The sequence below is a fragment of the Pogonomyrmex barbatus genome, unplaced genomic scaffold (genome assembly GCF_055798465.1).
Source record: "Pogonomyrmex barbatus isolate J1 unplaced genomic scaffold, ASM5579846v1 scaffold1, whole genome shotgun sequence".
Classification (NCBI taxonomy): Eukaryota; Metazoa; Arthropoda; class Insecta; order Hymenoptera; family Formicidae; genus Pogonomyrmex; species Pogonomyrmex barbatus.
The window spans coordinates 1980569-2002858 of record NW_028297098.1 but is presented as its reverse complement, the minus strand read 5'-3'; the positions used below and the strand labels follow the sequence as shown (position 1 = coordinate 2002858).

Below are 22290 nucleotides of genomic sequence, written 5' to 3'. Positions count from 1 at the left end.
TTCCGGTTATAGTAATGATTTCTGTCGTTCTTTCAATCAGAATTTTCTATTTGATAAACATCTGAGTTAGGAGGATTGAGAAATTTGCCATTCCCGTCCAATCGTACAAAAGTGCATACGTATGCGTCTGCCGCGGCAATAATTTACACGTCACAGTGCACGGACGCGCTCGATCCGCCGCGACATATTTCACAATAATTACCAGGGAGTAAACAGCCTCCGCGATCGTAACCGCGGCATTGACAAGGGCCGCTCTCCCTTGGCCCGTGTTACTACGTAACCGTGCCGAATCCCTTCCGATTATCATGCCAATATTGTCCCCGGTGTGTGATCGATGCTCTTACTGCTCATGCAGATACGGCGAACCCTCGGAGACGCCGACGCCGCGTCGCCAGCCGTGCACGTAGCATGCGTGCGTGTGGGTTTGCCCGTATAAACGTATGCGTGGTACACACGGGTATGCAACAACCACACCACGCCGGTCGCTGTGTGTGCAAATTCAACCGCAGAATATCGTAACATATGGCGCGGTACACGCGCACGGTGGGCGTCTTGGAGTGATTCGGACTGCATTTGCATTTTGCGGACGGGGGCGATGACGACTCGTTGTTTAATCAGGCGCGGCAGTGCATCAACGCGCCGTTGATCGCCGTTTGATTGCGATTGCGAGTGTCCGTGGGTGGTTTTCCGCGACACAGCGCGTTCATTAGCGTTTCCCGGAATGCTAGCGCGGCGACGAGCATAATGGCGCGTTAGGTATGCATGTGCCATCGCGCGTGTGTTATAACGAGCGGCGGTACCGCGGGAATCGTCGCGCCTTTATACATTTTTCTATAAATCATTGTTAATGTTTGTAATTTTTTAAACCGCCGCGAGAGAATTTTTTATAATCTAGATCACATAAAAAGATTGTACCCGGTTTATGCCGCTTAACATAATTGGAATTTCAAAACTTATTCAATAATAAAACATTTTAATTCTCTTTATTATAATGTTTTATGTACTTATCTTTATTATCTTTATTAAAATTTTAATAATATTTATTAACTCCTTCTATAATTTATTGCATAATATCGAGCTGTTTAACTAATTATTAAATATACGAGACAATTTTTATGCTTTATTTATTGATACATTGTAAGTGCATATTAATAAAACTGTCACATATATACTTGTAGTTTGAAAAGATGCGCACAGATATTTGCTAAAACAAAAGCAACCGAGTCTAAAAGCTTTCACAAATGGACGGAACGAGTTTTGAAATCATACCTTTCAATTTCAGATCAACGGCGGAGAGAGGAATAAGTTTTCCCACTTCACTCGCGCGACCGTTCTATGAATTTTAAAGTAGTTCTTTCACACTAAAGAACTCCTTTTTCTTACTGACAAAATGGGGATAAGAAATCGACCCAACTCTATTATTCAATTCTATTCCCAAAAGTTTAAAAATGCAACTAGTACGGAATCGCAGAATCTTAAAAAAAATTGATACAATGAAAATTTTAATACATACGTTGTCAAGTTTTTTTTATTAAATATATCTTGAAAATCTTGTTTTAAACAGAGACTTTTTAGCAGCTAATTAAAAATTATTATATAATTCATCAACTAAAATAAATAAAGGAAGGAAATGTGGTTTAATATGAAACAAAAATTTTTATCTTTCTGTCAGTCACTTAACTTATCAGTATCAAATTATCCACTTGAATGTTTGTCGCAATCTTGAATTTTCTCGAGTTTCGCCCGATTTTAAGATACAACGAGCAACGATGACGACACTTTCAGTCTCTTCGAGAGACACCCATCCGCGCGTTTGTCCCCTGCCCTTCGCGGCACATCCGCGAATACCTTTAACGCGCAGCACCGACACGGTAATTAATAATTATATCTGAGGACCTACCTAAGTCAAAGTTATAATTACACCGGAAACAATCAACAACTACCGCGCAGGGCAACTTGACGCTGGATAGGGGCGGCGATGTGGAAAGGACGAGTTGGTAGTTTGGTGGCGCCATGCGATCGACGGGAAGAGGATGGGTCGAAACTCACCTCGTGTTTGGAGTCTCTCGAGAGCCCGTGCGACCACCTCGACAGGGAACTTTATTTCTGGCAGACTCGTCTCGCCTGCGAGCTGCTCGTCTTCCATGTCCTCAGTTCTCTCCCTCGCAATTCCTTTTTTTTCCCTGACCCCTCTGGCACCTCTTCCTCGCCTTATCCGAAGGTCTCGACCCTGGAGAGCGGATCGTCGTTGTCCTTGCCGCCGGATTCTCCTTTGCTTTCCGTACTCGTCCGCTTTTTCCCTCTCGTTTTCTCCCCCCGGATGTTTCTCCTTACGCGCTACTCGCCCGACCGTGAAAGGAAAAGTTGGGAATTAAATGAGTGCCGAGTACCGCTCGAGGGATCATTATCCATGCCGACGAGAGAAACGCCAGTCTTCGCTAGCTAAATGCGTTATCATTAAACGCGTACCTCCTTGGGGATCCATTTCCGCTGATAGTCGCGCGGGAAGAACTTTACTTACAATTCGCATTAATAGCATTAGGAGATAATACAGATAGCACAGTACCCTACTTGTACGTAATACAGGTAATACAGTATATAATTACTACAATAAACTACTACAATAATATCACGCAATTTTTCAACGTCACGAGACTTATCTTTATCGGTTGATTATCCACTGGCACGAATATTTCTGCAATTTTTATTTAGAATCGAGATAGAGATTTTCTGCTATAAGATCAGCCGGCGCGAAAACCAAATTATAGTGGTAGGTGAGGTCATTTTGGAGTAAATTTGAATAAAATGCACCAGCGCCAGATTTATTACGCCGCATAAAAGTCGCTGTGACTGTAGATGCCTCTTATGAGAGGCAATATTTCAAAGTAACAAACTGTGATACCTTCCGTGGCTGCATTTGCGTTTCACTCGCACCCGTGTGAAACACGCACGGGAATCCCGCAATTTACGCAGTCCTCGACTCTATTTCCGCGTACGATCATACTTTGATGGCATACGAATTGCGTGCATATCGAATTTTTTATACTAGAAGAAAAATCCCACCCTTTTTGTCAGTCCGAAAGTTAAAGAAACAGTTTTGAATTTAGATTGAAAATATCACAACTGTCAGTGCCACAGTTCCCTATCGAGGATATACCATTTCTGGATTTGCGAAACGTTCAAACATATCGTGTTAGACTCACTCAGTATTGTCATGATAGTTTAAAAACTTGTTTTAAATTATAATTTGTTTTACGTAATTACCTATATATTTCTAACTTAATTAATTTAAATAATGGTTAAAAAATGCAAAAGAAAAAATAAATCAACAATATTTTATTTAATAAACAATTACGAAAAGATATATCTTCTTTAACAAAATATAAGATAATTTTTTTTGCCATGATTTTTTATTAGAAGAGGTTAATTAGTATTATTAATCTCTTAATTGCCGATTTATTATAGAAGAAAAAATTTAGCTTTATCTTTTTATCACTATAATGTTTCAAATTTGTTAAAAGTAATGATACATAGTGGGCGACATAAGCATTACCTTAATCATACTTGCAAAAATAAAAATATATATAATATAATATTTAGAAAAAGAAAAAATATTTTACTTTTCAATGTTAATATTATCTCAGCTGTAATGTATCCCAGTTAATAATATCCCAATTGTTAGCTTATTTTTATAGTTAGTACAGAATTAACTATAGCGCTCGAGAAAACATAAAATCGACATTTCGAGACGTCCAAGGCAGTCTATAATCCATAATTTCATAAACTGGCGCGTCATGATTCCCGACAGGCCGTCTCGCGGATGCCCGGTGCGCCATCATATCGTTGAATAATATCGCAGTACCTGCCCGGCGCATCTTGGCCGGACGAGTCCCGAACGGTAGCATTCGCGTCGGTGTCGTATCGTTATTCAGGTATACATACGTAATGGGGTCGCCGCGCGAAAAATAACGACGAGGAAATAAGACGGCAACGGCGAAGAGCCGTACTGCGAAGAAACGGCGAAATTATTTGCGGCATATATTACGTTAGCCTCGTAGAGAATTTCCCGTTCCTTGGGAACGCTTCTATCTGCCCCTTCTATATGCGATCGTAGTGCATCTCGCTGTTACGTCGTGCCGGCACCATTGCCGTGACACGACGTAAGTAGCGAGCCATGCAAAAGAGCGACAAAGAGCCCTGTTATATCGTGACAAAATGCTGAAATCTCCAAGGGATTGTCGCGATAACGACACGTTCCGCTTCTGAAAACGCTCTTGGAACTCTCGGAACCTTGATGGAGAACGAGCCCTTCAGATATTCTCTCAGATGCTGGTGTGGCCCAGATAGCTTGACGTGGAAGATTACACCTAGTTGAGATGGAGCCGTATGACGTGACGCGAAATCAGAATCGATGATTATATTCACGAGGGTGCCTACTCTAACTTATGGCGCAATATCGCGGAATATGTAATCAGTGAGAGATTGTGAAAATCGCCTGCTTTAATTTCAATTTAAATTGGTGTCTTATTTTGAAATTTTGATTTCGCGCGATGGCATATTGAATTTTAAAATATAAAGGATCATTAGACTTTTTAATGCGAGATTATTTTGGAGAATCTTTGGTCTCTCTTTTTTTTCTCTTCTTCTCTCTCTCTCTCTCTCTCTCTCTCTCTCTCTCTTTTTCCATCGACTACATTTAGATCTTGATTTAGTTCCGAAAGTGGAACGAACGTTGAAGGCGTTTAAAAATGTAAATCAAGTTTGAAGAATGATTACGCGGCAGCCTTTTAAATTTTTAACTTCGCGCGAGCGCACGCAACGCATCAATTAACAAACTTGTATAAATTTAATTATTTCATGGAATTCAGTTATAATGCAGGCAGAGTGCGAAGGCCGGTTGCGTATCGGAGATATATGCATTTTATCTCTACCGCGTTTTTGCAAATAAACTTGCGAATACAAGTTGTTACACCGCGGCCCGTGCGAGCGCAAAAATATTATTCCGCCAGCGCGCGCGACGGTATCACGCGCGATTATTTTTATTCGATTTTTGTACGGCCGCGCGAAACGCCGAGTCGTGCGGTATTGCGCGATCGGCGATTTTCCCCGGAAACGGATATCGTTATCGATATTGACATCGTTTGTGCTGACCACGAACAAATCCGGAGAGCAATGGCGGCGCGGTGCGACGCGACGCGTCTCTACTTAACATTCAACCCGACACACCCGCTGATTGGCTATTAATTATCGGCGTTGCTTCCCGGACAAGAATAACGATTAACTTCGTGTACCGTGTGCGTTTGCGGCTGGTGCCCTCCTGATTCCCTCGTAGATCGATCGTAGATCAACCAAGAACGTCGTCTCATAAATCAAACATGTCTCGCTCGTAAATTCGACCTCGTGTGCGACGACTCATCGTTCGATCATCGATCCGTCGCATAATTTTGCACGGCCGTCGCCGATGAGTCGGTAATCGAGAAGTAATCACTAATTGATTCGGTGATAGGTAGTAGATAGTGATTTCAAGAGGAAACGAGCTTATGCACGGACCTCGCATAAAGTTGGCTCCCTCTTTTCGACATACCGTCGGTTCAGGATAATTAAAGGATGCTAGCTTGTCATAATCACTGTCGAAAATGACTCTTTGATCGATTCCGGTGACAGAGGGGCGGTCCCATCGATTGATTAAAACTTGTATATACATAAAAGATTTTACCGTACGCTCGTCGCTGTTGTGAGAGATGAAATTTATGTTAATGCCACGAGTCTAAGTATATGTATGCGACGCGAGATACGATATAAAATTAAGACCGTGAAAGTTACGGGTTGTATACGGCTCGCTGCTATGTGTCGATGAAATATCACTATGTTTAAATACATCCATGTATGGGAGATGCAAACAGTCGCTCGAGAGATTCACGAGATTGTTCGCCTCGCAACCGCTGCTAGGATACGGCAATTAGCAAGCACGGCATTATCGCTTTATGAAGCTGTCGTTCCTGCAGACTCGCTCGGTCGACAATGACTCATACTGATTCCTGGCGTACATACGATTTCGTTCCGATACCTACGTTTCGCGATGCTCATCGAAAATTTCATACGGCTTGCATCCACCCTTCCCTGTTTTTTTTTTTTTCCATCGTGCTTTTTATTTCACCGCGACCTGACTTCCCCGTCCGACGGGCCGCGATTTTAACGCGTACAACGACACGTGAAATAAAACGAGATAAAGGTCGACAAACTTGGTGAGTCACGTACGGTGTCAAGTGCGGAGATAAAAACGAAAAACTGCGTTGCCAGGTAATTTATTTCTATGCGGCAGCTGATATTTTCTCGCGCGCGTGTTTCTAAAATTCTATAATACACGGACAATGTGGCAATTAACTCTTTATGATCACACGAGATCTTCTTAATTGTACTTCACAGTACTTATATGAATTTGTATTCTTCATTGTATTTAGGAATACAAAATATAAAAGGGATAAACCACAAATGTACTTTTTGCGACATTTAACTTTTGCATACTGCATAAAACCGAAAGTACTCGTTCATTAGTCAATTTTAAGGATTAATAAAACGGCGGCAGAACGGATTATGTTGCAACGGTGCATCCGATAAAATAGCATTGTTTAAACCGCAAACGGTTCCATTATATGAATTGCAATAATTTTTTAACGTTGAAGTTTCACAATGGTGAAACATCGAACGTCGATTGCAGAAATGCTTCCTGCGATGTGCAATTTGATCACCGAAGGATCAACGCATCGATCGGGCTTTAACTGTGGCAGGGATTAAAACTTTTTTGTTTTTCGAAAACTGACGCGTGGATTTTACGCGGCTTTGCAGTTTTTTTCAGCAACATTATATATCAAGAGAGTTGAATACGCGTCATAAATGTCAGTCTCAGTATACATTTTTTTTTTCACAATTCTTTCTCTCGCTATTTTCTCACATTTATCCCTAACAGAATATGTAACATGATTTACATATGCAATGAATGTATTATAAAAGCTATTCTGATTGTTAAGTAGCTTACGTGCAAATATCACGAATTAGGAAAGAGAAATGAATATATAAATCGCATTTTCTCTCGTCCCATTTGAAAACAATCTTAATCGATAAAAAGAGAAGAAAACCATGTTAAAACTTTTCAAATATCTATGATTTAGCAATCAACCAAATTAGTAACCGATATGTTTTGATAATTAAAGTATTCTTATTCGAATAAGTTATCAGACATTTTCCGACATTTCGCACTTCAATTATTCAGATAAGAGATATGACTCGACTTGAACTTCAACGAATACCCACTTACATTACATTCATACTAATTACAAGTTTTCAGTAAAAGCATAACTTGTGTACTTCAGTAATAACTTATTATTCGACTTTTGCGTCTAGCTTTCTCACGGTCAAGTTGTATGTAAAGATTTCACTGAATGCATAAGAACTATTTCCCAGTTCAGCTATTTCCTACAGTCTCATGTTTCATGCTGCGTCCAAACGATCGCGACCGTTAAAACGTTATTGGCACTCCCGTAAAGTTATTCCAATTGGTCAACGGTATATATATTCCGATGGCGATGTCTTTCTAGCGAGACACGCACGACCACGTCCGTATTATTTACTCCCGGAAACTAATTTTCTATTTTCTTCGTCGTTTACCAGACGAATTAACACACCCGGCACGTTTTACGAGCAATTTGCCGCACTTATGCGCGCCCTTACACAAGTCCGATGTAAGTATGTACAGCAGTATGTACGCGATCTTCGGTGCCAGCGGCGTGATGCCTGCACGTGCCCCTTGACGTAAACCTCGAGAGCAAGGAAAATTACCCTCGCTGATGGAAATATCTCCATCGCGACGGAGAAACCTAGACGGGACTCGAGATTTCGCGGAATTGCAAGCGATAACGTTTATTAGACCGAAAATAAACTGCGGAAGAGATATTAATTTTACATGTGACAGAAAGATGAACGACGGTGATTAAAAAGAAATAAAAAAACGTCCGATCGCGAGAGATGTGGGTAAAATCTATCTTGTATAAAGTTACGAGAAGATAATTGCTGCGTCTATACAAGATTTGTTACTCCAAAATATCTCATGTTCCAAGAAATTTTTTTCATTGAAAAAAGAAATCGGATGCAAAATTATATCTCCAGGCTGCAACTTCCGCATTTTGCCTCCCTCCCATCCATATCGATCGTCGGAACCCTCGACGTCGGGCTATTAACTAATCACTAATTACGCGTCTCTCCGCCGTACTGGCACGCCGGTCGCCTCGCGATATTATCGCGACGGGAAGAGAATCGTCGGAGAATTGAAAGCAGCAGCACCGGTGGTACACATGACGCGATATCAAATTGCAAATTATACGATGTTAGAACGATGAGAATGTTTGCCGTTGCGGTCCACGGGCGCGCTTCGCTATGCATGAAACAGCAATTGCCGGTGCAGTCGAGTTTTCGCGATAACGCCGAGTTAACGCGTCAACGGAGTTGATGAGGTCGTTACGGTCGCAGAGATTTGTTAAAATGGCCTCGCGCCGCAACAGCCGTTAATTATCGTCGTGAGTGCGCGTCCTCCTCTCCCCCTTCTCTCCCCCTCCCCCTCCCCCTCCCCTTCTTCTCTTCTCCTGTGCCTTCTTTTTTCACTTTTCCACGCAATTACTTCGGCACGATTTTACCGTTACGACGATGTAGCACACAGAGTCTGAAGGGGGTTTTATGAAATTACAGTTTTCGCTTTGATGTCGCGGCTCATAATACTTTAATTCGCGGATAGCCGCAAAAACGCACGGATATCTCCTTGTTTTTTTTTTTTTTTTTTTCTGTCGGGGTTACACAGTGTGCATATACGCACACGCACGCACGCAGCGAGTTGTTTTATTCGGAGACATTCGAGTTGTATCCGATAACGGGGTGTAAGACCTGTACTGCGGTATGCCGCTTTCGTTATTAATACCGGCAAATGTATCGTTTTTCCGTTAATGGATCGCTTAGGATGAATGCGAAAGTAATGGGAATCTACATTATCTGTCTGAAAAATTAAACGTTTCTCTCGCACTGCGCGCCCGTATCACGTTATTCCGCCATAAATGTTATCCGGCGATTTATATACAATGCATAATTGTACGTAATAATTTATTTATGACTATGCTGGATATCGCAATATGGGGAACTAAGTTATCGGCTTCGTTGCGCGCCATTTCATCGCTAGCGAAGAACTTTACTACGTTACTTACGTAGCACGCATCAGTCGAGTTACTTTACTCGGAAGCTTATTGCCACGCCGTTGCAGTACGTCTTCATAAGCTGCAGTATCCGTACATAAGCCGCGCTATCATACGTACAGTATAAAAGATAATCCGCGTGCCGACCGCTCGCGCTCGACCGTGACCAGCCTCCTTAATTAAATGTATTCACACGTGCGGCATCGGGCATTTATCTCGATTAGCCTAAGTAAAAGCACTCCCTTTGCATTATTCGCGGAAGCCGGTGACGGCGTGTCTAATAGCAAACACGTTTTAACGGTAAGACCCGCGAGCCACGCGTCCGTGGTTGATCTCGCAAGCTGCAACATATTACGCATGGCGGTGAACGTCCACGTTTTTTTTACAACGAGCGTCCGAAGGAGTATCGGAGGGAGAGTTTTCTCTCTCTCTCTCTCTCTCTCTCTCTCTTTCTCTCTCTCTCTCTCTCTCCCTCCCTCTCTGTAAGAAGCGTTTGATTCAACGACCACATCTATCTCGCCGGCGCGGAGATCCGGTCGTGTGTTGCACATGCACATCGCCGGGAGAATGGCACATCGAGATAATGACGGGTCGCCTTATTGAGATATCCACAATAAAGCGTGCGTCGCGTTTTGCAAATTATAAAGAGATTGTATCCGATGCTCGTTCCACGAATGCTCGATTCGATCGTATACATCGATCGATGAGAGCCACGCTATTTCGCGAGAGATCGTGGAAGATACGTCGCAACGTCGATCTTTGCTAAGACGCTAACGATTTATGGCAAGTTGCACTATTCGCGCATTTATTGCAATCGTCATATTGCATGAATGTCATGATAGTTATCGCTTTCTACCGCAAGTCTCACACTTTTATTATGAAAACGTGCTTGATGAAGTATTGTATTTTTAAAAAGGTTAAAATCGAAAACTATAAATAAATACAAATAAATAAATAAATCGATAATACGTTTTAATGTTTTGTACGTAATATTCAGATTATTTCGTAACAATTAAGGATTGAAGCGTATGAAAATAACCGATTCTGCCCAAAAGAGCTTTGAAACAAACATGTACTTTGTTGCGCGAATCGGCTTCAATTTGGCTAGATGTGAATTTACTTTACGTTTAAATTATTTCATGTTAATTCCAAGCTTTTACAGCTTGTTCCATTGGACCGAAAGATCCATTTAATTCTTCAGAACAAATGCTATTTCCCTGGTATCATTGGTTTTGTTAACTTCGTGTTGTCATATTATTCTACTAAAATTAGTAGAATGACCGAAAACATACTTTCAGATTTATTTTAAAAAATAACCAGATTCCTCGATACAAACAATGTACATTTTAATTTTAATATATTTAAACTTTTGTTAACTCAATTATTTTCAATATTTATGTTAATTAAACTAGGACACAGAGAAAATAAATTTAGCTTCCTGGAATGTTTTAAAATTTATAAAATACGTCAATTTCAAATTGGATTAAATTCCTGATTTTTCATCATTTTCTCGACTACAGTCAAGTCGATATGTGAAACTGCTATGCTATTTTATAGAGCTCGAATATTTAACGCCGTGCAGATAATTACAACAAGTTTTTAATGACGCAATATATTTTTCACAAATATTAATAAATGCAAAATTTCCGGAGAAAATTCAGAATACTGTCGCTATTTAAGCCGCTTTGTCTACTTTGCCTTGCGATTTTTTGAGCTTAATTATGCAGCCACGTAAAAGAAGTACGACGCGGATAGAACACCCGGTAGAATGTCTGCGCCACGGACAGCCATGCCGTTTCATTTAAACCAGAAATTGGAATAAAAGCACAGCGCGACTCAATTAACCGCCGGCAAATATTTAATTACAAACGCAAACCTAGCGCGTTGGCGTTCCATCGGTTGCGGGCGACGGGGAGGGATGGCATTCATTCAAGGTGGACTCCTCCGTCTGCCTGCACGCGGTTTCCGTTAACTCCTTTGAATGCGCGACTGCAGAGCACCGGCAAGAAAATAAGACGACCGTTTCTCGCACTGGTCGAGCGCGATTTCTCTTTCCGTTATTCCTCGGTACGTGAATTAATCCAATCGAAAGTCCATGAACGGCCAAGTATAAACGATAACTTAAATGTTAACGCACGCCGGAAATCGCGTCTGTTCTTTGTCCCGACTTATCCATTCTTTGCATTGATAATATCTGAATGTTGCGAGATTTGCATTGGAATTTGCAGATCTGTATTTTTGATGAGACACGACGTTTTTGCATCAAGAAATATAAATTACCAACGAATGTTTATAAATGAAGATATTCAAACAGTTTCATTAAATATTTATAAATCTAATGAATTAGTGGACTATTTATAGTTATAAATAAATACGAAGATGACACAAATTGTAATTGATAAAAACTAATTACAAAAATTTAGGCAACTCAAAACTCATCTAAAAAGAGAATCTTTATTTTGTCGATTTATTATTCTCTTTATTTCTTTTTATTTAAGTTACTGATTATTTCAATTCTGTAAAGTAATTTTCAAGAATTAAACATTTCGATCTTATATATATTGAAAATGTGAGAACTGTTATTGATTGATAGCAAATTAAACTCCATACTTAAATTATTAACAAGTTTCTTGAATTCCTTCGACAAAGTAATCTAGAAAGTGATTAAAATGATCTCAAGAAATCTTCGTTCGCCGATACTTGTCTCTATTGTTTATTTCAAGACACTTTATTTGATGACACTTCATATATATTCCAGATTTATTCATAAAAAAAAAAAGATAAAATTTATCGTATTATATTACTGTGTCGTGCAAATAAATGGGAGAGAATGTTATAATAAAAAAATAACAAAAATATGTTTACAGATTCGCTTTGTGCCGACAATTTATTTTAGACCGTCCTGTACATCGCGTATCTTCTCGGTGCACTAAGTGCATAGTTGAGAATTTTACAGGGCAGTACCGGTTAGACGAGCTAGCCCTTGGCCTCGCCTGGCAGCGATTCCCTTTGCCCGGCAGGTGCATCTCGCCGCTACGCATCTACAGAATCTTTCAGACTCATTCGCATCACAATGGCATAACCGGCATGGTAGTCATGCACCGACTACTTGTTACGCGCATAGACCTTGCCAAGAACGACGTAATATTCCGGTCTGCCAAGATATCAACATAAGACGGCCGGGATCCGATTATCATGCTTCCTTCGCTCACATTTTACTTCATCACGTCATATCGTCACGTCTATCACAGATCATTAGAGATACATAAATTCGCTATGTTCCGCGATGCATATAATAAACCATACCAGATATAACCAGATTTATCATTCTTCTAACTTTACCGGAGCTAAAATATATATTTGCATTGAATGTTCATATCGTTCAAATATTATATTAACCTTGTAAAAAATTGACGTATTCATATAATTTATCATTCTAAAAATTGACGTATTCATATAATTTATCACTCTAAGTTTTATGCAGGTTTTCTATCAACTTATAAATATTCATCTCCATTCGCCAAATATATTATCTAACTTCTTTGCTAAAATTTTTTCCAAAGAATTTATATCTTACATATACATAAGCGCGGTGTAGCTCATACAAAAAAATATTCAAAATAGTTAAAACCGTCCTGCACTAAGGTACATCTAGCTTTCTCGTAAATTATGATCCTTTATCGTGCGATCTTGATCCCTTTTTCGCCGTGTGTCAAAAGAAGCTCACGAAATCTGCATCGAAATTGCCGGCGTCGCCCGGTTTTAACGTATGCCCGGAAACCGATGACACCGTCGTAATATAACGATCTTGTTGACCGGCCTTTGAGAACGGAGATACCGCTGCCAAAGGGAAGAAATAGAAGAAAGACCGGGGTGGAAGCGAGTAACGACGAAAAGTCGCGCGAACGGCAGCTCCAGCATCGACGAGAGGAAGGCAGATGAATATCATACGATGAACTGGAAAGGAGTCTGGTGGAAGAAAGAGAGAGAGAGATAGAGACAGAGAGAGAGAAAAAGAGAGGGGAGACCGTTAATAAACCTTAGTTATGCCTTCGAAGCACAGAACTGCTGGACCGTTTAATTTCTTTTATCCACACTCATTACTTAAGCAGTGGTTCTCATGCTCTTCCTATGATCTGTATTACACTTTAGTTGTTGTCCCATAACACGATTCGACAGAAATCAAAGTATAATTATTGCTCTCGATTTCATCGTTTTCTTCGTGATATTTAATTAAATTAATTTCCGTATTGCGTGCAAGCTGGTGATTCTATTCCAGTGTGAGTGAAATTCCGCAGAGAAGAGTTGTTGCAAAAGCTATCGTTAATTTACTTGAGTTACCGCAGTTTCTATAGTCCCGCGATCGATTTCCCGTAATTAATTGTGCGGTTACTTTCAAAAAGTAATTCCAGAGTAAACGTACTATCTTTCCGGTGTAATAAATCGTTTGACAGAGTAAATTTGCGTGCACCGTGCAATCGTTAAATTCTATTGCAATATCGATCGAAAATTGCGCATTATCGAAAATAAATTTGTCGAGCAGTTAAAATTTTGTTTATACTGTCATAAAATTTGAAGCACATTTATCGACAAGAACGCAATAGCAAAGTCAGTTTGCGTAGAAAACAAGATTTATCGCGCTATCGCTTCGATAAATAGCGTATAATCGGGAATCTGGGAAAAGGGTAACTGATATCCCAGATCTGATCTATATATTGTTACTTTTCTCGTACTGATTCGCACCCTACAGACAACGAACCCTCATCATTTCAACCCCGAATCCTTTCGAGCAAATAATCCCAATGTTTTCTTGCATTCACGATTCGAGGATACGTTTGCCGGAATCGGTGATCCATTCTCTCGTTTTTAATAAAATTTTTGCACCGTCGAATTTCACGCTTTCGAATAATTTTAAAAATCCATAGATTTTAGAATAATTTTAGAAATCCATAGATTTTATGTGGAAAAGAAACGTCATTTTGTATAAAGATAAATTTGTAACATTTGATAATACGTTCATTTGTATTAATTATAAAATATTAGTCTCTCGCATTAAATTTATATTCATTTTGTGAGAGAAATGCTACCTTACGAAAAAAAACGAAACTGCAATAAAGTAGATTTAATTTTTTGCAATCATATATCATTTTTATCGTGACAATTCGTGGAATTTAATGCATCCATCACGAGCACACGCTTCCATTGTACAACCAAATCAAGCTGTTTATTATGCAAAGCGTATAAATCATCGCTCGACATAAATCCGCGATAAATTCGCGGTTTACTTGGCACCTCGTCCTACCTTATATGTATTTATCTGATTTTTCGGAGACGAAAAATACATTAAGTTATCGTCACTATCCTCGTTGACAAGCCTGGTCTAAAAAGAACAAAATGGCTTTAATAAATCTACAATACTTTGTGCAAGCAGATTGACCGATCGAACGAATCCACCTTCGGCAATCTTCATTTTATACCAGCCGTGGGTGTAAAGCTTCTTTGACGCGAACTTTTCGAGCTCGTTTTATACTTCATATCCTGTATATTCAAATATTCATGTATATTCAAATCTTGGCTCGCACATTCGTCTTTAGAAACAAGACGAAACTTATCCTAGCCAACTTATTCGCTTATCTTATAGCATATATTTTAAATGATTTTTTAATGAGTTATTTTACTATACCTTTCTCCAGCTCTTGAAAGAATCTTTTTAATAAATTTTAGTATTTTTAATAAATCAGTTTTTTTTTTAATACACGCGGTTCATGTCATGGTAATTAAATTCTTAGCAAATTTCTTTTATTTTGATGTCACTAAAGTAAGATGACATCTATCTATATGATTTATTTTACATTATTATTTATATTTTTTCTACAATTTGCGTTTAATATGATTTCAGCTATTCATGATATATGCAGTATTTTCCAAAATTATGATATTGAGTACAATAAAAGAAAAAAAATTCCCATAAATTCGCGCGATAGATAATTACTCGAGTCTCACAATGTCCCTTATCATTGATTCACAACGATCTGGCAGCCAGTATGGCGTGCGCATTACGAAACAAAGGGCGCATCAATCGCTTCGTGAATTTGCCCGTCGATCGACTCCATTGTGACAGATCAATCCCAAAGAGCTTTCCTACCGAAAGTAGCCGCGATAATCGGTCCATTACCAGATGAATTTACTGAACGAGGGATCCAACCGGCTTTGCGATCGCGGATGACATATTACACCGTGATGATAATCATCGAATTACGCGACGATCGTGACGATTGCACATCGGCAACGAATGCGCCCGCGAAGATCAATAAAAATACGTCGATTCGGTAATTGCGGCCGGCATTTGTTGCCGAGTGCTATCCAGGTATTTCGAAGTTACGATTGCAGCGAACGCTCTCGCTCCCGGCCCCGATAATCCAATGGTTAATACGCGGTGAGTGCATGGAAACGTTACTCGCGGAAACTATCGACTTTTGGTTTCCTCCGACCGACTTCCGTATCTCTCGGGTACGGTCGGATTACCTCCTGGCCGGAAACAGACAAGACCAAGTATTCTCGCAGCGAAAAAACTCGCGTTCGATTACGGAAAACGTCTCGAGGAATTAACCTCGGCGCTCATTTTGGAATTCCTGACAACACCTAAAAGGTGAAAAATTTTTACTGTTGTTTAAGTTGAACTCATTTAGTACGTAAAATAGTCTTTTTTATATATAGTGTTAACGTAATAATTATCATTCAATTATTTATGAAAATTTAATATTTTCCTTTGTTTGTATATATAATATAATAGTTATATTTCTTACTATCTTATTCTTATCTATCATTATAAAAGAGTAAAACATGTTTGGACATGAGAGGAAGTAGATTCGTAATAAATTCATAATAAAAGAAAAATAAGGACAAAGGGGAGAATGATTTTTATCATGTAATAAAATAAATATTCTCCATTATCTTTGAAAAGTACCTATGTATAACGTTTACTTTTATACTCTCATATCTTTTTATTTGTGTGTGTCACATATGGATTACAATCTCATATCGATTCCGCGTTATAGACCTGTACACGCAGTATCGTTTTTCAATGGAGTTTCAGTATCGCACATTCTTGGAAATTGCAACGTATACTGCAAAGACCCATCACACTGCAGACGATTGTAGTCCAGCACATACAACTTTTAAAACATCTTTTTATGTTTTCGGCATACCGAATATGTATGTCATGTAAAAAAATATAATTAAAGTCTATCATTTTTATTTTAACAACAATTTATCAACAAAATACTTTTTGTTGATAGATTCCGTTACTGGAAGTGAGCTTCAAAGTATCTATGATGATAAATTTTTATCCATCACCGCGTTTACACATACCGCGTTCGCGATTGTAAATTTCCCACACACAGAATAGTTCGGGCTTTAATCTAACCTTTGTGGATAAAGGATTGCCTTCTCGGGTATGCAAAAAATGTGGCTGCCTAGAGGCATTATAGACTGCTTCGTTTGCACGATGTGCACTACGTGCATGCAGATTTAAGAAACTCCATCTCGCGCGTACTGAAAGACGATCCTGTCAGAGTGGATACGGCAGGATCTACGTCAGCCAACGTGGATGTTATTAGTATCTCGATTTTTAATCTATAAGGAAGGTAAGAAGCGATTACACTTCGGTACTCAAGGGAAAAAAGAAAATTACTCCATTTATCAGAGGTGCGTTTAATTCTCATGGGAATATTCTACTTAATGGATTGGTTTATGGTTGGCTAAAATCCTAAAGTAAAGAACCCACGTATAAATCATTCTGTAACCATATAGAGGTACTTAAAAAAACACAAGTTTATTTTTCTCTACATTTAAATTAATATCAATATTAATATTAATATCGAATTTTTCGAAAAATTGTCAATTATCGAATTTTATAAAATATTTTGGTTTAGATAATCAAGAAAGTTTACTTTTCCATTGAGCAACCAACAAAAGTGTTAGAAATCACTAAATCTAAATTAGCCGCTAGAATATACATATATCTAGTTAACAAAAGCGGTAGCAGCATATGTTAGCTGTTATCAATAGCGGAGATGCGCATCGTATACAAGCAAACAAGATCTATTTTCGCTGGTAATTAAATAAGGGCATTATTACGTTTCAACGAGTACAGCCGATTAATCGAGTAATTAACAATCATCGGAGTGATTTACGTGGTGCGCGACTGGTATCGTCTATGTTGTATTAAGCGGCGTCTGCAACCCGCAACCCGCTGGAGGGCGATCCCGTCAGCGGGAATTCTCCGGCATGTATATTAACTCGGAGCGGGTCATTAATATCAGTGATTTTTAATCAGTCGGCAGAATGAAATGAATCCGCTTAACTGAACGACTTCGAAAGCGGAGAACGTCGATAAAAAGAGAACCGGCGTAAAGTAAGTTTCGGCGTCGCTAAATCCGCTGGAGCGTTTTTACATGCTTGTTTTGCGCACACAACTTTTGAGGTAGAATATTTATTTTAACTGTTGCGGAACTGTCGTGCTTTTATAAACTGATTTACGTAGTCGCAATTCGCCACTTCGCGCAAGATAAACGTACGAAAAAAAATTCAATTTCGAACGATCGTTTCCCGTCCAGTTCGCTCAAAAGTGGAAGTCTCCACAGAGAGAGGATCGAATAGAGTTACTATCATTCTTTGTCATAGGCGCTTAAAAAGAGCAATATTATATTTTAAAACATTTCAGTTATGTAAAAAAATAAAAACTATAATAAATATTACAATTTTAATAGAAGAATGCGCAACGTATTTTTGTGACGCATCAAAATATTATTACGAGTTATTTTAAATCGACAAACATACGTTACATGCATTGCATAAAAATTTATTGTTTTATTAAACTGTCTTAACGACATCTCTTCTAAATTTGACGCTTTTCATTCTATATACTAATTACAAAATCATTTTCATTTTAATCAAACATACGAAGGATCCGTAACGTACCATCAAGGCATCCGAATTCTATTTTAGAGCTGCAATTCTGAATAATCGAGAGATTCCTTGTATGAAGATGATTTCAAATATTGACATTTCACTGTGAACCCCGCGATCGATTAACGCATCAAATAATGACATGGCTAATACGTATAACAGTAATTAGTATTCGTCTACCGCAAAGTTCTAATTAAATCTTACGTCATGACGTAGACCAGAAGAAAATTCAAGACGATAAGATCTCCGGACGGAGGAACAACCACGCGTGCTTGATGTGTGGGTCTCGGCAGCTCGGACCTTCTATTCTTCGTCGTTTCATGGTATGACAGCTGACTTTGAAAAGCTGCACCCGTCCGACAGGGCTGTCGTCCGGATGACTTGTTACGGCTTGAACAACTAACAGGCGCGGACAAAAATACACGTCTACGTGCGGGCTACTACGTTCCTTTCCACGCCACCGTGACCGACTTCCATCGAATAAATTATCGTCCCTTCTGATTTGCATTAGCCGATAAAATCATTAAGCCGCGATCCCGTACACACGTGACTACTAAACTAAACGCGTTTTACCTTGCTGACAATGATGGCTACTGAATGGAATTCAGCGTACGTTATGCTTGTACCTGGTAAACCTTACCACGCTTTGTTATTACGCTCAAATTAATTAAAATGTTACATAATAATATGATATTTTTAATAAAAAATTTATTGAGAAACCAAAGTTAAATTAAAAAAAAAAATGCACATTTAATTATTTCCGATTCATTTTATCATTCTTTTGCTATAAAAATTAAATTGTCTTCTGATATAATTTTTCCCTTTTCTTGCAACTCTCTCGTGAATATTTTATTAAAATATTGAAAAAAAACATAGCTTATTTTGCCAATTTAAAAATATGAAAGATCCTTGGTAAAAATCCTTAAAATCCTCGACTTAAAAATATCAATGTAAATGTTAGTTATCGTATTTTATGCCGAGTTCCTTCATTTAATAATTGAATGAGAAGGTACTAAAGCGACTTTAAAAGCTGACGTAGTATCAATATTTGGACACATCCTTTTACTTTTTACCACTCTGAAGTGTTGAAGCCAACTTTTACTTCTCACTGAAGGCTAGCGCCTGAAAGTAATGCCTGCAGAAAAGAAAAATCTCCCGCTCGAAAATAAGTAGCGAATGGCTGTAGGAGGAAGATTCGAACCACCTGGCCAGTACGTTTCAATTTGTTCTCCTTCCAAGGCCATGCAAATAATAATAATTCATAAGGTTGCCGACTCGCAGCGTGTGTCGGAACCCAAAATAACTCAGAAACGCGAACTGTACCTCTTCGTTGACTTATATATAATATCGACCTGACAGCGGCCGAGTTTATGCCCCGTTTAAACTTTATGCTCGATTAAAGTCGTATGCATTTACTTCCAAACTGCAGCCGGATAACGCTTAAATCCGCCGAGAATGGTAAATTCTATACAAGAATATATGAAACTTACAAAAAGCGATGACTTTGTATATCAAATATTTGAATGTTTGTTATATCGTGATAAATAATTGCGATAATTAAAATTCAGCTGTGTTACATTTAAAAATTTAGAAACTATATATTTCTCATGTAAAATTGTTTTATAAATGATCAGTATTAGAAAGTCTGTATAATTATTTTTTTAAATTATATTTATAATTGTTTATAATATATTTTATAATATAACTCGCAAGTTTAAATTATATTCACGTCTAAATTAATACACATTTTATCGTTTCGGCTATTAAGTGTCTAAAATATCTCTCGTTCAATAAAACTACTAACTGTATACAGTCGTTTGAAATTCTAAATATTCCAATTACTATTCTAGCGAGTTGTTTCAAACATTTTTGGAGCTTATTGGGCTTTCCATAGCCGAATCGAACTTCTCGATACATCTTTAAGCATTGTAAATCTCTTAATACCGATATCCGCATCCAATTTATATCTCATCTTCGGTAGCCGTGAAAATAGCGCGCACCCACCGATGGGGAACAGTAATTCGTGTTTACATAGCATACAGCAGGGTATTATAGAATCCCTTCGTCTCAGTTAAGCCATATTCTTATAGCGACTCGTTGTAATCACGTGCTCAATATGGTGGAACGTGGTTTTCGGCTGATCTCAAAGCAGCAGATAGAATCACGTGCGAAACATTTGATTTGTTATGAGGGAGAGCAACAAAGGCGAAACTATGTGGAAAGATAAGCGACGATTATTATCGTAATACGTTCTGAGAATATTTTACAATATTACAATCGTCTTTTCATCTGATTATATTTAAACACGCGAGATATAAACATAAGGAAATAAATTTACAAAAAGACCAAAAAAACTTATGAAAAATTTATGAATTTTATACATTTCACATCCATATAATAATTCAATGTTCGCCAAGAGAGAGAAATATTACCGATACGCATGGTTTTCCCAGATTTTCGTTTTTCAAAATGAAAAAGTGACACGCCGAATTATCTCCGATTCCGCGGGGACAAATCGAGCGACGCCGTAACGATTTATGAAGAGAACAGATTTATTCTAATTGTAAATCGCGCGCGCGAGACCCCTTCGGAGAGAGCGAATACTTTTTAATTGGCGGTTCAACGAGCACGGCAATATATAAACGCGAGCGAGCTAGCCATTCAATAACGAGATATACCCCTCGTAAAGTCCCCGGGATCGGCGGCAGCCCCGCTGAACTCCCGTTGAAAATTGGAAAGTTTTAATCTCCCGAACACAATGCCGATCCCATGGCAAAATTACTCTGTTCGAGACCACCGCTCTTCTCGGGCCGCGCCGCCGCGCAAATTGCGGGTTCCTTCACTCGACGGCTCGACTCCCGGGTAAAGATTTGCATGCGCATCCGGCCACGATTTCGAGCACGTCGATGATTCTCCGTCCGACAGTTTCTTTCCTTCATTTTTCCTCGCCGACCCGGTCCGCCTCGCCTCCTCTCACCCACTCGTCGGTCGATCTTCCGCGCCGGTTGGGAAGTTCTCGAGTACGCTGTTTATAAATACTGACTCGGCCGACCATCTTTCGCGAATTGCGCTCCTCCTCATCCCTACCCACCCGAACAACCGGCTCGTTAAACTCTTGAGAGGGCGGCTCTCGAGGCTGCGCGAGGTCGATCACCATCGATTATCGTGCCACGAGAAAGTCTGGCTACACGCGAGATTCACCGGGTGTCCTGGGAATCCTGGCAATACTCTCGCGCCCACGTGCGAAATCGAACGTAAATAGACGATGTTTTAACACGGAGACGTCTAAATTTATACAAGATATCGGGACTTGGTATGAACTGTCAGATGGTATTGAAACAGCTAAGTGCAGAATCTTATCTTTCATTGAATTTTAAAGCTTCTAAAATTCAATGAAAGACATTTACAATCGAAAGCTACACGAAAAAGAGGTGACATTCAATTTCTATTAGAGGAACAAAAAGATTAAAAATTTCTTGATTGAAAGACAAAAATTCTGAAATATTCCGTATACGCACGTAATTATTATTAAAACTAAATGACAAAGAATAACAGTTGTATATCAGAATCATTGAAAAAGCCATCAAACCGCAAATTGCGCCCGAAAATTTACAGGCTACGTCATAATCGTGAATCAAAGCGCGCTACTGACGGAGTTAACGGTGTGCCACGCTAAATCGCGAAAATGGCCATTCGTTATTCCGGGATTGGACAGTAGCGATCGGTAGCGGAACCGGCGACGCGGCGGTGGCGGCGGTGGCGGCGGTGGCGGCGGCGGCGGCGGCGGCGGGCGGCGGCGGCAGCGTAACAACGATTACGCCGACCACGAGGATTATTTATCGTCGTACGTTCTGACGTGCCGCCGCCGTCGTGCAAATGAGGAGGACCGACGCAATTTCGGCATGCCTGCCCGGTCGCGCTCTCTCCGCCGTGCGTCATTAATTAAAGCTTCAAAGTCGTCCACGTCGCGGTCGCGAATACCGCGGATGGCGGAAAGATCAAGAGCGGGGCGGCTGCAGGGCGAAACGTTATTAACGTGACATAACGCCATAACCGTGCTGCGGCTCAGTCGTGCTTATCCCACCCC

At 39.5% G+C, this 22290-nt stretch overlaps 1 protein-coding gene and 1 long non-coding RNA gene across 3 annotated transcripts in view; one reads left to right on the top strand and one right to left on the bottom strand.

Annotated features, from left to right (window-relative positions):
* Positions 1–22290, top strand: part of sli (slit guidance ligand) — a 314085-nt gene that overhangs the window by 234997 nt on the left and 56798 nt on the right. The gene's annotated exons all lie outside the window — the stretch shown is intronic.
* LOC148937949 (uncharacterized) lies at positions 3392–22149 on the bottom strand. The gene is made up of 2 exons (XR_016140123.1): positions 20882–22149; positions 3392–20414 (listed from the first exon to the last, which is right to left on the bottom strand). It is a non-coding gene; the product is annotated as an uncharacterized LOC148937949 (long non-coding RNA).